The sequence below is a fragment of the Lagopus muta genome, chromosome 5 (assembly GCF_023343835.1).
Source record: "Lagopus muta isolate bLagMut1 chromosome 5, bLagMut1 primary, whole genome shotgun sequence".
Classification (NCBI taxonomy): domain Eukaryota; kingdom Metazoa; phylum Chordata; class Aves; order Galliformes; family Phasianidae; genus Lagopus; species Lagopus muta.
The window spans coordinates 62,153,622-62,174,188 of record NC_064437.1 but is presented as its reverse complement, the minus strand read 5'-3'; the positions used below and the strand labels follow the sequence as shown (position 1 = coordinate 62,174,188).

Here is a 20,567-nt window from a genome sequence, read left to right as displayed (position 1 = left end):
AAATCTATTCACTTCTTTGTCTGCAGGAAACATTCATTATTAGAAGTGATACCTGAAATAAATGACTTTTACATCTTGTCGTTCTACCGAGCAGATTGCCATCCCTGCTCTTTCTAACAGGTTCTGTATGGGAGGAGGTTAGCATGCTTATAGGGATCATCTAACCAGACCCATCTGCTTTTTTAGGGAACAGTATTTGGATCTGTGCCTCAGGCTGGGCAGAAGAACTTGGGTTCAAAAAATATTTGTACGTGATTGTATGGATTTTTTACAAAGTTTTCTCCATTCCCCTCACTGTGATGGAAGCAGGAATTCAGAGCTCAATTAATTGTGCATCACCTGAAATTCTCCACTTCATTGCCTAAGTATTTTCCTTTTTTGAAAAATTAATGTCATTTCAAATCAGAGGATGCAACATTCCATTCATAGGTCTTTAAGGGACTACAAGGCTCAAGATGAAGCAGACTGTTAAAGGCTTAAGTTATTTCCCTGTAACAGTAATTTTGGGTCTGTGATCCCTTTGGATTTGTGTTACATTGATAATGTATTTATAAGGCTTTTCTCCCTTTTTTTTTTTTTCCTGGAAGATTTTCTACAGGTCCACTATCTTTGAGGATTTCAAAATGTTAATTAATGCTTTAACTGGCTCGCCATGGTAATGAAGGAATTAGGCAACCTTTCCAATAAGCCCATGCAGCCTTTTTAAAATAGCTAAGTTATTTCCAGGCCTGTCCTTTGGAAAGCAGTACTACATGCTCCTGCTATCAGTTTAGCCTTTTCACTGTAAAATGCTATTAGCCTAAAGGCTGTGGGGTAGAACCTGGAAACCTACTTCAATACTTTGCAATCAAAAGCTATTAATCAAAATATGTTAATATTAAAGATGGTTGGTTGCTGTTTTAAATCCAATCATTTGGCCACCAGCCACAAGTAGGGCTCGCATGAAATTACCACAGCGACAGCTCTGCTGGCATTTTATCTTTGCAATCAAGACAGACAGAGCAGTGGCCTCTGTTTGAAAAACAATTTTGCCTTCTTGTATCAAATTTTGAAGATCACAATAAACTGTGTGAGCTGATTCTGTCATCTTTTACTGACACCAAACAGGAGCTTATCTCCATAATATCCCAGCTGTGGTGTCACCGATTGCTTTCTAAAGCTGCCAGCAAACAGAGCATTCATTTTACTGCATCTAAAGGGCAGTGGATCTCCTCAGTCCTGGAGCAGAGCATGCTCCAGCAAAAATACAAGTGCAAATCAGAAAAAAACACAAATGCAAATGTAGTTGGCAAGCAACTGAGCTGATCAGTGTGGGCACTGCAGGGGCAGGAGGTGCTGCTGACCTACAGGAGCTCACAGGGGAACCAGTGAAGTCAGAAGTCTCTGTAGGACTGATGATGAAGTTAAGCAAAATGAAAACATGGGGTGATAAAGGCTGGATGGGAAATCACTGAAAAGTCAGGCAAACAGCCTCTGGAATCCCTTTGGGCAAGCTACAGAATGTACACATGATTGAAATACATGGATCAGAAAGCTACAGAGCAAGCGCTGATTTATCTCATTGGGAGATTAGTGTCTGCTAAGAAACATGGCATCCGTACCAGGCTAATTTCTTTAATTTCATCTTTTTCTTTTTTTTTCATTTCACTGATTTTATATCATTTATGTGCACAGTGAATACAACATACTGTTGTTGACTGATATCTTAGATTGCTTAAAAGACCTCTTTAAAACTGCATAACGATGAGAGAAGATTTTAAATGTTTTTAATGCATTTGTGTTTTTTGAAAGCTGTAGCAGAAACGCAAAGTCACAGCTTGAAGCAGTGATTGAGCACCTGGTGGGAAGGCAGGACCAACCCAGGGCAGCTCAGGTGCATGCAATGCAGCTGAATGACTGGAAAGGCTGGAGCCAGGATCCACCCCTTCCCAGACCTCATTTAAGGGCTGGCAAGGGAAGCAAGGGGTCTTGCTGGAGTTCCCTGCATACCTGAGGCCTTCTGGAGGTAGGAAGCTTCTTTTCTTTATTTCTGCATTGGTGGCTGTTGCACTTGAGCAAATCCTCACTTGCTGCAGACTAGGACTCTGCTGTCATTGCTGTGCTTTCTACCATCTCTTTCCACCATCTTACACTTGGTGAGCCAGGTGGGTGTGACAGTGGTGTACTAATTAGGGTGGGTTATCTTAAAAAGATGGTGCATTGGTTGGTCACCAGGACCCCTAATACCTGAAAGGAGGAGTTCCTGGGTTCCCTGTGGCTGAGTGCTGTATGGATTGTTGTCAGTGGTTTATGGGCTGGTTCAACTTGGTTCCATTGTGATAAGTGGGGGCCACTGCAACCTGTGTAAGGAGGTTGGCAGTGTCCTTTGTTTTGCCCCTGGCATAAAATATGTGGATAAAACTCTAAAAAGCCATAATGCTTCAGCCGACTGTAACTCTGCCTTGTCATCTTCTTTATTTTTTTTTAATGCAGTAAATATTTTGTTACCTCAAAGAATGAAATAACAAGTGTTGGCTACTTCCTTCCATGTTCATGTCTGTCAACATGCTCCATCTGGGTTACTGATAGTGAAGGAGATCTTAATTAAACCATGTGCAGAGAGAGACTAAGCAAAGCAGGAGTCCAAGATCAGCCAGTCAGTGATAGACCAATCTGGAAAGTACACATTCTACATTCTTACTGGGCAGCTGTAAGATATATGCAAAGAGTGATTCTGTTAGCTCTTACTGAAGGCTTTTCTAGCCTGGTCTCAAGGGATTTCCATCCCATAATAGCAGAAGTGAATTTACACATATTCATAGAGAATATTTCCATGTCTACTAGACAATACATTTGCCCCTTTAACATACTCTTCTGATAAAGGTTCAGAGGAACAATGGCGAAAGAAGCAAACCAGCTCCTCAAGAAAATTGAAGATTTGTGGAAGAAGCAAGTGAGGAAAGAGACTCTGAAGTGATCAGTTATATCATTTATATCATAATATTCCAGAGCACCTTTGACTTTTATTATATTAAATTTCACCTGGTAGTTGAGAGTCTAGCTACAAAATCTAATTATATGGCAGAAAAAGAAGAAAGCAATGAAGTTTTGTCTATGTCTTTAATCACTATTTGATTTTTATCAACTCCAGGCATAATAAACATTGCCTGCAATTATCTCCCACGCAGAAAGATTATTTCCTTTTGTCATGAATACCTGTCATCCAGACCCAGGAGCACTGTGCTGTTATTACTCGGGGCTCAAGGAACACCTGTGCTTTCTTGGCAAGCTCTGGGAAGGAAAATGCTTTAGCAGTATTCATGTAAGAATTTCCTCTGCATTCATGAGTATCTCATGATCTGGTAGCTGTAAAGAGAGAAAAATTAAAGGAGCTGCTGACTGATCCCTTTCCTCACCACTGAGGATCTTCTACTCTTCAACGCAGCTTTGAGATGATATTTTCATAGAGAATGTTCACGTTTTGTTGGAGAGTTGAAACCCCCAAGGATTTCAACAAAAACTCCAAAATATGTTTGCATTTTCCTGACAAAATGTGGTTTTCTCCTGAGTAAAAGGAAAAAGAAAAAACCTAATTATTGCCATTGCTCCTTACACTCTAAATTGCTAGAATTCAGTTCTCTTCAATGCTTTCTTTTTTCTCTGCCTCTGGGCTTGAAAGATGAGGGAGCTAGAGCCAGGAGCCCTCCATGCATGGAGACGCAAGCAGTGTCCTGCAGCCCTACTGAGGATGCTAGAGTGACCTTTTCTCTTTCACATGAAAAACAGCATCCACAAAACTGCCTAAATGCAGAGAAGTTAAGGTTGTCTTAAAACATCCCCTGCAGTATTACAAGCAGCGTTGCTATTTTGGATTTCCAACTATTACAGATTCCCCTCTCTGTATGTAATCCTCTTCCTTTTCTTGATACCGTCTCTGTGAAGTCACAGAGGATTTTGCATTTGTTTACTCTAACCTTTCTTGCAAATTAGTGGAGAGAAATCAAACAGGACTAAAAACTGATACTTTACTTGTTTTGTTTTGTTTTTTTTTCTCATAGACCTTTTTAGCATCTGATAATCTGTCTCTTCTTCAGCGTTGTCTCAGGAGAAGGAAAAGGTATTACAACAATCTCTATAGGAGAGCACACCAAGAAATTCAATCCAATTAGTTTCAACAGTGTGGGCTTTTTCCTCAGGAAAGCCTCTAACATACATTGGCAGGGCAGAGATTCAAGTGTCAGTGACACCCTTCAGATAAATTGCCCTTCCAAATGGAATTTCAGAGCTTAGGACTGACTTGTGTGCTCTGTCCCTCAGACCAGAGGATGCCTGCACCTTCCCAGCACGGCCTTTTGTCTGCAGGGCTGCAGTGACAGCCACCACGTGCTCTGGAGGGATGTGGCAGAGGTGGACAATGCACACCACTGTTTAGAAGCAACTCTGATGGAGTCAACCAGGAGAGCTCGAGTGCTCAATATAAGTGACGTGTGGGTGGACACACACTGTCTGTGTTTTGAAGTAGCTATGGCCCGAAATGATGCTAAGGGGAAAGTTTGAGGTGAAAGAGGAATGTGTGCTTTATGATGCAGGAGCAACTCTGGCTTCCAGCTCTGGTGGACCTACTGCAACACTAATTAAAGGCCTCATTTACGGTTTCAAGGAGGCCATTATAACACTCAAAACTCCCTGAAATATCAGTGTTGTAGCCATGCCCTGCTCTTCTGGTCATAGAACCATACAATGGCTTGGGTTGAAGGACCTTTAAGATCATCTAGTTCCAACCCCCTGCTATAGGCAGAGATACCTCCCTCTAAACCAGGTTGCTCGAAGCCCCATCCAGCTGGTCATGACCTAACATGCCCTCCTGGCTAATCAGAAGGCAAAAGCTCCTGCCAAAAGAGGCTTCTGGGCTGCCAGAAGGGCAAAGAACCTGTCCTGGGAGGAGGATATGGCACGTGCTTCAGGATGGCCTGTTAGATATGTACAACACGTGCTTTAGTTACTTTTAACCTGCATGTCAGGTCAGAATGTGTTTGGTTACAGCTGTCTCCTTAGCAGATAATGAAAAGGCACTGCTTTAAATTGTTTAATAATTCAAGAATTCGCCTATCTTAGGAGTGAGGAAGTGCTGCCGTGGCAAGTGGAGGAGATGACAAAGCAATGTTGAAGCAAATTTGTGCTCGTTATCAACAAACAGTTTGCTTGGTGTAATAAACCAGCAGCGCAGTTCCAGAGCAGCTCCCTCCCTCAGCAGCAGGGGCACCCAAACCACATGATGTGAAGGTTCCTGATGCAGAGTAGAAGCTCAGATTTATTGTCTGAGTCATGAATTGGCTAAAATCAATATCTTTAATTTAAAGCATTGTTTGGGATTGTTTTTTTTATAAGCCTCACAGGCAGAGGGCTGCACTGCTGAATCTCTGCTTTAAAGTAACTTTTTCTGACATGACATGCATCACTGAAAATATGGGTTTGTAATGAAAGTGATGGCACAATGCTGTAGTGTTGCAAACACAAACCTGCAGTGACAGTATCTCAGAGTTCTGCTCTGATTTTTACATGTTCATTCTTCAGAAGTGATCTCTCCTTAGTGAGATCCTGTGACAGCTTAACCCATACCTGATCTGAGCAACAATTCTGTGTCTTTTGGGTATTAAATAAAATGGTCTCATCCATGGCAGCAAAGGGGATGAAACAGTGAGTAAATCACCCCCTGGAGATGCTCTGGTATGGGTGGTGTCCCTGGTTATAGCAGCAGCAAACCTTCACTGTGTCTTCATCTGTCACAGCTCAGAAGGGTGGTGAGGCACTGGAACAGGTTGCCCAAGGAGGCTGTGGATGCCCCATCCCTGGAGGCATTGAAGACCAGGCTGGATGTGGCTCTGAACAGCCTGGTCTGGTGGTTGGTGACCCTGCATATAGCAGGGGGGTTGGAACCAGGTGATCTTTGTGGTCCTTTCCAACCCAAGCTGTTCTATGAAGTGTAGAGGCTCTGTCTCCCAGTTACCCACAGAGATCCTGCAATGGAAAAGGCAGGAAAATAGCCTTTCCCCTTGGATGCTGAGCTAAAAACAGGCAAACTGCTTTTGCAGCTCTTGGTATTTGTATTCTTCTGCATCCTTCTTAGACTCCTTTAATTCCTGATGGAAATAAAGCTGTTGCTTTCCTAAGCACAATGATAACCCTCATTTCTCAAATCTCCTAGTTGAGTAGACTAGATAGGTAGGCAGACAGATATAATATCCAGCAATATTCCAGGATATTACCTTTATCCACTAAAGGATAGAATTGCTTGCTGTGAGACTTTATTAAATGCTATGTCAGATCATTTTCACCATGGGAAGCTGTATCACATAGCAGATGGAAAAAAAAAGTGCAGAGCCTGCAATAAATATTCTAAGAGGCAATACATTATCCAAACTGAACTTAAAATCCTCTCAGAGATTCTGAGAGCACAGAGCTGTGTCTCATGTTATCAGTTTTTTTGATTGCCCCATTGCAAGGTGCTCTGTTTTGCATGTAGAAAGCCAAGGATGTGTTGTCTGCTAATGTGATTTTCAGAACAGCAGAGAATGCATCACTTGAAAACCTCCTAAATGAGATCTATCACATTAACAGCAAGACAAATGAAGAAAGCCATTTTGCTTGTCTGTGTGCTGAAGGAGCGTGAATTCTTAGAAAGGCTGTTGATGTGAGCACACAGAGCTACAGGGTACAGGCTTTGAAGACGCATGAAAGCCAGACCTTACAGAAAGAAGAGTCTGCTCAGACTTCCAGCCCCACTAAGAAAATCTCCCTTCTATTCTGCTGCATCTGTTAGACTGGTGTGTTTTGTCTCCAGCACTTTTTACTACTTTGATATAACAAGGTAAGAGGGACAAATGGAGCATGTTGTTTTCAAAAAGAATCTGAAAAACTATGGCTACCGTGTTAGGTTTAGTTTTATTTTTTTTCCCCAAAGAAAAATCTCATAGGTGAGAAAGACAGTACAAGAAAAATGCCTTTTCTGACCAATACATGAAATAAACTGTTCAGGAACAAGTAATCCTCCAAAAAATATATATATTTTGAGCAATTCTGGTAAGATTAGGGAGGGAAGTCTTACTTGTGTATCTCGCTGCTCTTGCAGCATGGGCCAGAGGTGTGAAGACACAAGTTTTCCAGGGTTTGGATATTTTAGGTAATCTTTCTTTAGCAATTCGTATTATTCTTTATTCATGTTACTTCTGTCCTCTGTTCATTCATTTAAGACTTCCATCCCTATGACAGGTGGAATTTAAGGCCCAATCCTGATGTTGGCAAAGTTAGTAGAAGACTTACTGAAAGACTAGTGGAAAGAATTTGAAGGGTTTTAATGAGGAAAATATTCCCAAGTGGAGGAAAAATAAATGGGTTCAGCTGCCTGCCTTTATTAGGAAAGGCTACTTAAGAGAAGACTTCTAGGACTGGGAGAGCATGGATTAAGTTATGAAAGATATACACGTGACCATTCCATATGTTTGTACCAAAAATGTGAAACAAGAAAACCAACCCAGCAAAACCATTCATGAAACAAAGGCTGAAAAGCCATGATTGATGCCAACCAGGAGAGAAACATTAATATTTCAGATTTATTTTACTGTGTGGTGTTTTCTGTTGTGCTCTGACAGCTTATGGCACACGATCTGTGCGATAATCAAGGCTTCTTGCTGAAGACAACACATAAACAAGTCTGGTTAGAGCTAGGAGCCTGAGAGAGCACCAATGGATTCAAGGGTGAGCATCTGGTGGCATTCATAGTAGTAGTTACCAAGAAATATATGATCCTGGTCAGCTAAAAGCAGATAAACCAGCACACAGACTACTCAATTCTGCACAGAAATGCAAAAATGGTTTGTTATGGAGTGGTCTGAGGTGTCTGACTGGGAACACACCAACTCCAGGGAAAGGAGTTTGGAAGCCATATAAGAGATATGTTTACAGGTGATGGGTGGCATCTCCACTAAGCCGTCAAATCCTGAAATATTAAGAGGATCTCTCACTTCCCAGAGCTGTGGAGACATTTATCTGCACTGGACTTTGGCACCACAATTGTGTCTGCATCTGTTCAGAACTGAGAAGAAAGACAAGTGACAACCAGTCCAAAGTGCCAGACTGAAAGCCTGTTCCAGCTTCCAATACATCTTTCCCAGCAAAGTGTCGGCAAGCCTGAAGGGTTCTCTTCAATCAGTTTTTTTTACTTGCTCATAATTGAAAACTGTCAACAAGTGTCTGTGAACATTTCCCTGATTATTTTTTTTGTTTGTTTTTCAGGGGAAAATTACAAGTGCATGTCTCAGCTTGCATCTGTCTGCTCCTTGCTATCAGCAGAGCACGCTGTACCTGCTCGAAATAATTACTGCACTCTACCTTGTGCATAGAGTAACTGAAATGCTCTATCCCCTTCAAGGATGCTTCCTCCTTCCTGCCTGTCTTCAGTCATGTGAGGCCACGCTAAATGAAGACTAACCTGACTGCTCAGTGAGCTCACACAGTAGGATGCAATGGTTTCCTTCTGGCTAACTTTGCAATCCCAATGACCAATTGTCACGATGCGACTGTTCAGCTGGGGCTGAGCTCTGATTTCTGCTCTTTTTGAGGGACGTGATTGCTGGCTGCTTGTGGCCCACACTGCCCTATGTGCCCTATGTCTGAAGTAAGTGCATTCAGGGATACGAAAGAAAGACCAACCTGAATTAGAAGGTAAGGATGAGACCCTTTCTAACAGTTTGACTGCTTGCTGCCAAAAGAAAAGCCCATTATTTCTATCTTCTGATAAATGTGGCTTTACTGAGTTAGAACAGGAGCGGTTGTGTTCTCATGCATCTTCAACAGCTGAAATTATATTGTCATGCACTTCTGTAGTGCTCTACTTGTTACAAACTAGGTTTCTGTTCATGTTTATGGACAATCTGCAGTTATTTCTTAAACAGAAGGAGCTGTGTATTTGTGTGGTCCTTCTTGTTCTAGTCATGGATTTAAGTGCAGTACAAAGATGGTTCTATCTAAACATGTTCTAAGCTCTGGAGCTTTTAAGTTAATTACAAGTATGTATTTTATTCAGCTACTTATCTGAAATTTAGCAGCCTCAAGATACTCTAGCTGAGATAATCATGTAATATTTAAACTGCAGCCACAGACTGTCGTTAGAATTTAATACAAGTGGTATTTCAAAGAGAATCTGGATAGAGGCTGGTAAACACCAAAAAGGTTTGTGCAATATAGGCATGCAAGGAACGTTTTTCAATTCTACAGAATAAAATAGGGTTAGAAAGGTGTGGCAAAGGGTTCAGAATGGGTCAGAAGCCCCTACTATCAACTCCAGTGTAGTAAAGGCACAGAGGACAGACAGGTGTAAAATCTGTAGTTTTCTTACCCACAAGGCAGAGCAATTCATCTCCTTCTCATGAGTGCAGCCCTTCACTGTGGCAACCATGACCTGTGTGGAAGACACAAGTCAATGTTGCTCTGTGTTTTAATAGGATTGATCTCCTCTTCCTGAAGAGGAGAAAGCACGGTGAATCAGCTTGGTGCCTGTGAACCATAATAAGCCCAAGGAAACAGCACTCAGACACATGGATTTGGGCATGCCCAAACCTTTTGCTTCTCTGTTTTTTAAAAAAAAAAAAAAAGTCATAGCCTAATGTTCTGCCATATCCAGGCTCTTTTAAGCTTTCCATTCTGCAAATCACTCAGCTTGCTGACTTTTCAACTTAGTAAAGAGAACATCATGCTTTTCCATGGGGTGGAAAAAGAGCTGGGAACAAAATGCTTATGCAAAATCTAATTGGCAGTGGGGAAGAAGATCAGATTTATGGGGGAAAAAAAAAAGTTTGTCTAGCAACCCTTCCTGCTCTGTTGACAGGAAAGTTTAAAAATAAAAAATAAAAAATTCTGCTGAATTACTTATGTCCCAAAACTCCTGGCCTTCCTAATGGCAGTGACACAGATATTGGGGCCTTGAGTAGAAGCTGGGATCCTTCTGCTGTTTAAAGAGCATGTATCAGGTAAAACTTTACAGGAAGTGTTGTTAAGCACTGGAATGGGCTGCCCAGGGAGGTGGTTGAGTCACCATCCCTGGATGTGTTTAAAAACCATTTGGATGTGGTGCTCAGGGATGTGATTTAGCTGTTAGAGTTAGGGTGGGATGGTTAGGTTGTGGTTGGACTCGATGATCTTTAAAGTCTTGTCCAACCTGAGCAATTCTGTGATTCTATTTATGAGCATTGTGCAGCTGCGTTTTCCAGCCTCTTTGGTTAATGAGAGGATTTCTAATGACAGATCCCTGAGGTCTGTCAAACCTTGCTGCGCTGCTCTCCCATATGGAAAAGCACAATCAAATGTATTGAAAGCAATTAAGTTGGCTTTTTAGAAATAAAATGAGAAACCATTGGCAATTAAAGACTGGGAATTTTCCACATGGAAAAGAAGCAGTTTTTTGTTTTTCCATAAACTCACTGAAATTTTGCAAAGACCTTAAATATCACAGTGCTCTGGGAGAGTTCAGCTGCAATGTTCTGTTTAATTCTCAAAAACCAACTTGAAAATGGGAAATGGAAATGTTTTTGTTTTTCATAACAGAACTCTGCAAACATCATCCGCTCTCTCCCCCTCAATTCTGTGGGACAAGTTTCACTTCTTCTAATAAAGTACATGGATTTCCACCAAACCCTATCAAGAAAATGACTTTGCAATGAGCTGACATTGGTTGTTATCCTACACCTTGCCACATTTTATTAACTTGGCTTTTAACAGATGGCTTTTAATGAATAATTGCACAGTAATGAAGAAAATATCTTGCTCTTAAATAAAGCTGTATGCAGATTTACTGATCAACTTAGACACTGTATCTCATTTGCTTACGGTACACCTCCTGCTTGGAGTATAATTATCCAACTTTGTGTCTGCATTTAACTGCCTGAATTGAGAGGAATAAAAGTGGGTAGAAGTAATTAATTGTCAATGTTACCCTCCAGCTTCTATTGAAGGCTTCATCAGCCTGGAGCTGATGAGCTCTGAATACTTCAGGCTTTTAGAGATATTGAAGATGTTACTTGTGAACGTTTTCCTCCTTTGTGGATACTGCATCGCATTGTACATAACCTGCACCATGCAGTAAAGATCTCTTGAAACATGCAGTTCTTCCTGAAGTATCACTGTCCTTTTTTGCTAAAGCACTGCAGTGGATGGAAGGAAAAAACAGGCTTTCAACTCTCTTTGAAGCATGACGTGCACTACAGTACTGTGTATTTATTAAGATGATGAGTCTGGTCCAGCTGTCCTTCAAGCCCAGGGAAAGCACTGCCAAGCCTTGATCTGTTCCCTGATGGGCTTCCTGAATTTGGGACAACTCACCACCAACTCTGTTTTCTTCTTCCATTGAGAGCCTTTCAGTTCACTCATAACTCCTCTGCTCCTTTGCTTGGGTTTCCCATAGCACTTTGATTCATTCCTCATCCTCACACACATTCCTCTTCGTGGCTGAGTTTTTAACTTGTAAATCAGAACCAGCAAATCCCAGCAATACTGTAATTTACCACAGAGCTCTCCGTGAAGCAGTCACAAATTAGCTGTACTAATGGCATCTAACTGGTTTGATGCTGACGAAGCAACAGCAAGACCCAGCAGTGGTGTGATCAGCTGCAAGCAATGCTGGTTTTGTGGGGCTCTTCAGAATGATGGGATTTCACAGTCCTTGCGTGGCTTTTTGTCTCTGTTTCTGTCACTGACAATTTTCCATTCTTCTCAGTTTTTTCCCTTTTTTTTAAATGAGCTCCTATAAAGAACTCTGTTTTGCTTGGGTTTGCGTGCAGGGGGAAGCCTCTTATTTAAAAGCAGACACCCTGGGGCACTGCTTGGTGTCATTTTATTTTATTTTTTCTTTATTTTGCTTATCGAGGCTTCTATACTCTGAAAGATTGTTATGTGAAAGCTTTTAGATCCAGCACAACTCATCTTAACCACCCTTAGGGTCTGGCATTTTGTATATACTCTCCAGGCATTCATCATCCCTAGGAGCAAACTGCAGAGGAATTTAGGACCAAAAACTAGGTCATTTCAGTGATGTATGCAAAAATTTTAGGCTGATGAGTGCAATTTCAGTGCCTAATTTCTTCTAATACTTGAGGTGGTTTGGAAGGACTGACAGCTCTTCTTTTAGAAGTGTTATTGTGGGTGATCCGATGGACAATTAGAATAGAAGTTTTAACTGCTTGAGGTTGGGTTTTTTTCCAGTTTATATGAAAATAACAAAGAAAAAGAACATGCATTGCTGCTGTCCTATGGTGTGTTGCTGATATTCTACCTTACATCAAAGGACACTTTTAAAAGGCCATTTAGCACATCTAATAAGTTAAGCTGAATGAACGTCTGTATCAAGAAACCCAGCCAACACCAATCTTGTGTACAAACTGCCATAAACCTGCTCCTGCTTATAACATGCATTAGAAAAAAACCTCCTTCCACACTGAAAAGAGCAATTGCCTCTTGTTGACATAAATCACGAGAGAACCTGGTGAAGCTTACAGCATAGGTATGAAACAGAACTGAGATCAGCATCTTCATAACAGGTCATTGCCAAGAAGTGGTGTTAGGAAAACTCTGCCTTGCATGCAGTATTTCATGCTCTGCCATAATATGATAAAGAAGAGCAAAGGGCAAGTGTTTTGTGCCATCAAATAGGATAACTGGCACAATCAAAATGCATGCATGCAGTATAAATATATGATGTGCTGAGCAGGAATACCTTTTTTTTTTTTTTTTACTTGCTAGTTTCTACCTGTGGCTGAAAATGCGCTCAGCATGAGATAGGGGGAAACCTGGACAGAAAGGCAGAGACCCAGATTGATCCAGACAGGTTCCAGAACAGAAACTGGAGGGACGAATGGTAATTGCAAGTGGTAAATCCCCTGCCTGCCTGTTGCTCCAGCTGCCCTTTAGGTGACAAGTCACTGCAGGGAGGAGATCTAACTACTGGCAGTGTTTGGCCCCCGGGGAGCAACTTGTGGAAACTGGAAAATGTCAACGAGCGCGATGGATCTGTTAACCCTGCTGTGGGTGGGAGGACTGCTAATCACTGATGGAAAGCAGGGAACCTCTTAGCTAAAGATTTTGAAGGTTTGCTGAAGGTCCTTCTGTCAGACCCAGAGCCTTCCCTCTGTGATGTGACCCTGCTGGCATGGGGCAGATCCAGCCCCCGGCCTGGATCACACCTGAGCTCTGCATTGAGCTGCTAGTACTGGCATGGAAAAGCCCTTTCTGACAGTGTGGAAATAGGCATGTTTCACTCAGTGCATCAGCTCCCAGGTGTGCTCAGCCCAAGCTCAATGCTTCATTAGCAATACCCCAGCTAGAGCTAAGCACTGTTATCCTTGCCCATCCCTGGGTACCACCCCTGGAGCACTGTCCTGCACACTTTACGGCAAAGCACCCAACATCTACAAGTCTGCAGTGGGAAGAGCTCTGAAAAAGTCAAGGGAATGGAGCAGAAAGTTTGGAGGAGTGCATTAGTCAGCTCCACGGTAGGTTGCATTGCTTTAAATCCAGGGTGAAAACTTCAGCACAAGGCTGATTTTGTTCTCAAGCTGCTCTTATTTGCAAACATTTTACACAGGCAAGCTACTATTTTAAAGCTTTCCATAATAACTTCATCATGCATGCTATGGAAGAGTGAGATGGCCCAAAGATGCAGTGAATCATTTCATCTTAGCAGCAAGCAGTGCGAAGTCTGTACAACAGTGTGGAGTATTACAACGCTGCTGTCTATCATGGGCTTGATCCAGGACGAGATCTTTTGGGAAATCATGCTAACAGTGAGGAAGCTGCCGAGTTAGATGAAGGGCTTATTTCTGGCTTCCGTGAAGAGCTCAGGGAATCAGAAACAAATCCTGCTGAAATGGATTTGGTGTGTCTTAAGCCCTAGCACAATTCCCAGCGTAGGCAAAGAGAGTGATGATAGATTTCTACGCTTGAGACGTGCCTACAGATTGAGGTTGGTCTCACTGCAGTTCCACTGAGAAACCCCACCGCACTGAGCTCTGTGGGCATCACTGCTGATGCTGATAATCCACAGGTGGTCCTCAGCTTCACGTCATGCAGGGAGAGCACTTCTGGATGGAAAGGATGTTGGAGATAGCGCCATCTCTCCTCCACTCACCCCCTTAGTTGGGGAGATTAATATCGCAAAGATTATGAAGGAGGGCCTCTCTTGGGGCTGCTGGCAGTGGTGTGGGGCGTGTGGAAGGGCAGCAGAGCCCCATGGGGCATAGAATGGAGACAGCCACGAGGGCCTGCAATAGCACAGGGACTTCATTTTGGGCACTGGCTTTGCTGCCGTAGTTGAAAATTGTACTGAGGAGAAAAAAAAACCGGTGATCTTTTACAAGGAGCAGCCTCTTGCTGAGTTACCAAGGAAATGCCAACACCCTGGGAATCAGCGTGGCAGCGAGGCATCGCAGTGTGACACTCACGGACCCTTTCGACAGCAGCTGCCTATGTGCAGGGAAGAAAATAGCAGCAGCCTTGGCACCCCGCTGCCATGCCCTGCCCTCCCAGCCTTGCTGGCTGCTCAAGGAGGCCACAGAGATGCAGGGTTATTTCCATTTCTTTGAGCAGCTATCGAATGAGTCGGGTTTACCGTGCTGAGAAAGACCATAAATAAAACCGAGAAGAAACTGAAACCAACCGAAGTGGGAATACAACCCGTACAAAAGCACACATATGTTTTGTAAATCCATTGCAGTGTTGAAGTTTATGGCAGCGTGTCAATGCTGTCAGATCTTTAAGAATATGCTATGCCAGCTGTTTCAGGACCATATCCCAGCATTATTATTTAATAAGCTCCACCAGCCTGAGTACAGAAATAAATAAACCACTAGGTTAAGTGCAAAAACAATTGCACTAAAAGGATGTGCTCTACTTGCTCTGCTCAGGTATCGCTAGTAATAGAAGTATCCTAAAATGACTCAGACTGTAACGGAAGGGCTGAATGCCTGAGTGCACAGCACAGAGGAAAATGCAGTCCTACAGACACTGAAATCATGTCCCTTCACATTAGCTTAGATAAATAAGCAAATGCCACATATCCCGGGTACGTCCAGCCCAAGCAGCAGGGTTGTAATGGTATCTCTGCTCCTGTTTGCCTGACTCTATTTGAGAAGTCAGGATCCCCTTGGAAAAATAACCTCCGTGCACAACAGGCACAATATTTATTCATCAGAAAATGTGTGTTTAACAAGCTCTGCTGGCTGCTCTCTGCTCTGGCAGCTACAGGAAAACCTCTCTATGCCTTGAGCTCTGCTTCCCCAGCGGTCTGGGGATGCCATCCGCTCCTTCGCCTCTGCTGGCTGTTTTCCACTTATTTGCTTACTCTTTTCCATCCCAGTTGGCTCTGCATAGCCTGGAGGGAGTGAACTAGATTCTCTTTCTGGGGCATCATCAAAGGAAATGTTTACCAAATTGCAGGCAGTCGCATCTATGTAAATCTGGTAGCGACACATGGGGAGAGGGCAGCAGCCCACAGAGATGTTATGTTTCCTGCTAGCACAGGAAGGAAAGCACAAAGTACGCCCACCCCAAGGCCAGGATGGGCAGCACTCAAAGCTTGCCATTAAACAACCCTTTCTGTCTGCTTGGCAAACAAAAGCATTTAAGCTAAGACCACTGGGAATTAGTTATCCCAATATATCCTTTAAACTATGCTTTGAAACAGTCTTCTGAAACAATCTTCCACCTTCCTCCATCAGCTACAAATTACCAACAGCCGCCATACCAAATAGAAGTTTGTAGCTCCTTGGATCAAACGTGTCAGCCAGAATATTAACATAATCAAATTAACATGCATTTAGCATGCGTATTTCTTGAGGCAGAAGTGTTTTTTCCTGTTCCATAAGGCACCAAATGCACTCCCAGCCATTAGTCTGTACTGACAGAAATAAAACTTTCTTTCACATCTAGCTCCTTGACTTGCAAGTGCAGTTTTCCAGACAAACTCTCATTTTGAGAAGGTGTCACGCATAGCAACAGTGCACTCAAATGTCACGCTGTGCAATGGCAGGCTGCATCAGTGTGCAACCAGTTCCTCTTTCCTTCCACCACATCGAAGTGATTTTTTACATATGCACTCATTAGATTTAATCAGAATTTTAATGACATTGCCTTTGTAAAATGCTTGTTTCTTTCCTCTGTCTCTGACCAGACAGATCCCGTGCTGGCTCTCACCAATCTGCCCCCAAAATACCACCAGACTTCTCATCAGCAAACACTGGTTTGTTCTTCAAGTAAGTCATCAAGACCTGACACATAGTTTACTGAAGCTCTGAGGTTGTGGATGCCCCATCCCTGGAAGCATTCAAGGCCAGGCTGGATGTGGCTCTGGGCAGCCTGGTCTGGTGGTTGGCAATTCTGCACATAGCAGGGGGCTGAAACTAGATAGTCATTGTGGTCCTTTTCAATCCAGGCCATTCTATGATTCTACGATTCTACAATTCTATGATTCTATGATTCTACAATTTTACTGGAATCAATTGCGTTAGCCAGCGGATCGCAGTTGACCACACTGCTGAGGATTAACACAGAGAGGCACAAAGAGCTACATTCATGGCATGATTTATGGACACCCTCATGCTGTGAAGCTGCAGGACAGTCTCTTTGGAGATGACTCTATACTATTGATGTACTTGCAGATTTTTTTTTCTATGTTCCTATCGTATCGTCCTTTTTCATTTCATATCCTGTTTCTTATTTTGTGTCCTCACTTTTCTGATTATCTTACATACTTATCCTATATCGTCTCCAATAACATTACGTAGTTTCCACTTCCTTAATCTCTATTCTTACGCTAAAAGTGTATGAAAAGCTAATTATTCACCTAAGCTCGTCATTTATTGCTCTTTTCTGTATCTTCCCTCTACAATGGGACAGTTTGCACTTAAGCCCTTAATATCATCTCCTTAAGATACCGCCAGAATCCTTCATTCATTTTTTCCCCTTCAGAAGGATCTTGAAGCATAGCTTATCTATTCTGAGTTTATTACCATCTGCCTTCCTAAAACAGATTATATTTGTTCAATTATTCTTCCTTGCCACCAGGCCTGTGGAATCTGTCAATACATGGTGATTCACAGCAGATTACTTTCAGCTTGTTTCTCTCAACTAATTCTTTTCTCCTGCCAGGATCACAACAGAATCACAGATTCACCAAGGTTGGAAAAGACCTACAAGATCATCCAGTCCAACCATCCACCTATCAGCAATAATTCTCACTAAACTGTGTCCCTCAACACAACGTCCAAACGTTCCTTGAACACCTCCAGGGTCACTGACTCCACCACCTCCCTGGGCAGCCCACTCCAGCTACCTGACCACTCGTTCAGAGTAGGAGTATTTCCTAACGTCCAGCCTGAATCTCCCCTGGCGCAGATTGAGGCCATTCCCTCTAGTACTATCACCAGTTACATGAAAGAGGCCCACCCCAGCTCACTACAACCTCCCTTCAGGGATCTCACTCAGAAGCCAGAATCTACCTCTCTCCTTGCCTCTCCCCACTTGCCTTTTTTGTGATTGACAGAAAACATCTCAGAAAGACTCTCACATTAATTCAGGGATCATTCCCTAAAATATCCCTGGTGCCCACAGGGTTCCTGCAAGTTACGGGCACGCCACCAGCACAGCCCATCCATGCAGACATGTGTGAGATACCTGAGGACCAAGCAGTCAAATCCTCTCATGAGCGAATAGGTGGGAAAAACATGGTGATGAATCTGGCAGAAAAGGAGGCAGGTGAGCATACATTATGGTAACTGAAGCTCTTAGATGAGGGAAAGGAGTTTTAGGAAACAGACTCTGGGCTTTGCTAGGATTTATGGTTCCACAGGGCATGTTTAAGACACAGGAGCCTTCCTCCCCTTCACCTGGTAAAACCCAACCTATTGGCTCTCTCTCTCAGCAAGAAGCCCATTGGTCCTTGACTATGCAAGAAGGTTTATTTTGCTTCTCACTCAGCTGGGGAGTAAGCATTGAAAGGGGCTTAGCTCTACAACACAGTTCCTCTCACCAGTGTTCTTACAGCCATCTTTCCTTTTTGTTTTATTTATTGATATTATGCGGGCTTTATTTCACATACGCTTTACTGGAAAAGCAGTGCTGCTAACCGAAGGGCTGTTTTCACTTTTACTGGAAAGGCTTTTCTGAATATTAGCTTTGGATTGGCAAATTTTCAGTAATTTGTACTCTCAGCAATACATCGGTATGAAAATTGGATTTGGGCAATGGGCAATCCCTGAGCTACTTTACTTTCAATGTAATAACTTTAGCTAGATGTTAAGCATATATCATGCTTCCATCTATTGCTTTTCTGCTCTGGATCCGCTGTACATGTAGGGTCTGAGTCTTTTAGCCCTTATCTACATGGATAATATCTGACAATAGGAAAATGCCATCACTCTGATTTGTGGAGCTTGACAAAGAGAGATAAAAGTTCAAGCTTCTATTAAGAGATTGTTGTGAAAATTAAAGCGTAATTAAATTGTGAGCATACCACAGGCTAATCCTAAGTGGTTTGTAAAGCACCCCAGTTTCAATGGCATGTTTCTTTGGTCATTGGGCAGGCAGTTTAGTAATACTAACAGTGAAGTAGCTTTTGTTAGGACTTGAAGCAGTGCTTAGGAAGTGGGAAGGGTTGTGGCCCATCCATCCGCTCTCATGGCTGGCAGCATAGATGGTACCCATCAGGGTAAAGGTGACCGTTTCCTAATCTCTTGCACCAAGATGGTTTCCTGGAAATTTCTGCATTTTAGTTTGAGTCCGCTGCCTCTTGTTTTGTTGTCAGGCACCACAGAAAACAGCCTGGCTCTCTCCCGTTGGCACTCTCCCTTAGGGTATTTCTACACACTAATAAGATCCCTTCTTGGTCTTCTCCAGACTAAACAGGCCCAGCTCTCTTAGCCTTTCCTCACAGAAGAGATGTTCCAGATCCTTAATCATCTTTGTAGATCTTCACTGGATTCACTTGAGGAGCACTGTGTCTTTCTTGTACCGGGGAGCCCAGAACGGCACACAGTACTCCAGACTGGCCTCAACAGAGCAGAGTAGAGGTAAAGCAAAGGATAGCTTTCCTTGACCTGCAGACAACAGGATACCATTCCTTTCTGATGCTGCCCAGGATACCATTGGCCTTCTTGGCCACCTGGGCACACTGCTGCCTCAAGATCAGCTCACAGTCCACCAGGGCTCCCAGGACTTTCTCTGCAGACCTGCTTTCCAGTAGGTCAGCCCCAAGCCTGTATTTGTGCACGGGGTTATTCCTCCACAGATGCAGGACCTCTGCTTGCCCTTGTTGAACTTCACGATGCCCCCACCTCTCTAGCTGGTTGAGGTCTCTGAATGGCAGCCACTCTTCTATTTGGTATCATCAGAAGAAGGATTAAAAGTTTCATTTTGAAAGCAAATGTAGCAGATCATACGCAAACGTGTCTGTGAGTTTAAACGGGAGGTCATCAGTTTAAGAAATAAACACTTTTAAAACAGCATTAAATGTTATTGTTATTTACCCAAGCAGGGAAAAAAAAAATCTTTTTTATCAAGCCTTGCAATGCAAAATCTGTTTCTAAAGGCAATTAAATCCCTGCGATCGGCAGAAATTCGTGCCTGCCTGAGGCCAGGCTCTCTCAGATGTAAACAGCAAGCAAATTGGATTAGTAACTGCAGCTCTGGAGCTCCCTTTTGCATTGCTTTCCTCATCCCTAGGCCTGGTCTGTTACTTCTGTGGCCGTAAGGAGGAACTTGCATAATTTAGGCAGTCATAAATCTAAGCAGATGCCAACTGTGCTCACCTGCTGTATGGCGAGGCGATGTACTTATTAACTCCGCTAATCTGCCTAATTACTCTGACCAGCGAGTTCTTCTTCCTTTATCAACTTGCAGGCCAGATTGTGATGCCCTGGGGAGACTAAGTGACTATAATGAGCAAGCTCAGAGGTACATACCATATAATGTTTTTCTTTCCTTCTTTCTGTCATTGAGCCCCAGATATGTATCTCTTAAAAGTATCAAGATACACATGGAGGATGGTTTTGGATTAAAATTTAAAAAGGTAGAGAAGCAACAGTGGCTGTTGATTTCAAGACATAAAAGGAGGAACTGATGTACAACTCAATTTATCCATTCCCGTATCACCAAAGCTAGGTAGGCCTAGAACGAAGCACATCACAATTCCCATGCCATGACACAAGGGAAGATAATCAGGGAGATATTCCCCTGTTCTACCTGCATTTCCTTAAGAGAATAATTTACATTTACAGCCAGCTGAAAAAAAGGAAATTGCTGTCGATGAAAATGCTCTCAGTCGTGACACTCCCTCTGAAGTCGCTTATCTCACTGTGGGTGTTAAAGTCATATAGCTGAAGGATCCGAGACAGATCTTCGTGTTGCTAGCAGTACTGAGCTAGTTTCTTCCTGAAGATTAGTTGGAGCATCTTGCTAATCTTCCCTCAGGAAATATTTGTCCAAAGGAAAACAAAGGTAACAGTGTTCATTTCTGTGGTGAAGCTCTTCCTCTAAAAGAAGATGCTTGC

The 20,567-nt window shown here is 42.8% G+C and overlaps 1 long non-coding RNA gene across 4 annotated transcripts; it reads left to right on the top strand.

Annotated features, from left to right (window-relative positions):
• The first annotated feature begins 1,976 nt into the window (after nt 1–1,976).
• LOC125693584 (uncharacterized) lies at nt 1,977–11,488 on the top strand. Of its 4 annotated transcripts, none has more exons than XR_007377169.1 (4): nt 7,104–7,159; nt 7,249–8,173; nt 8,272–8,700; nt 10,579–11,488. It is a non-coding gene; the product is annotated as an uncharacterized LOC125693584 (long non-coding RNA). The 4 variants fall into 4 exon arrangements; XR_007377170.1 differs by having other exon boundaries at nt 7,249–8,491; nt 8,598–8,700; XR_007377168.1 differs by lacking the exon at nt 7,104–7,159 and adding an exon at nt 1,977–2,005 and having other exon boundaries at nt 7,249–8,700.
• The last annotated feature ends 9,079 nt before the right edge of the window (nt 11,489–20,567 follow it).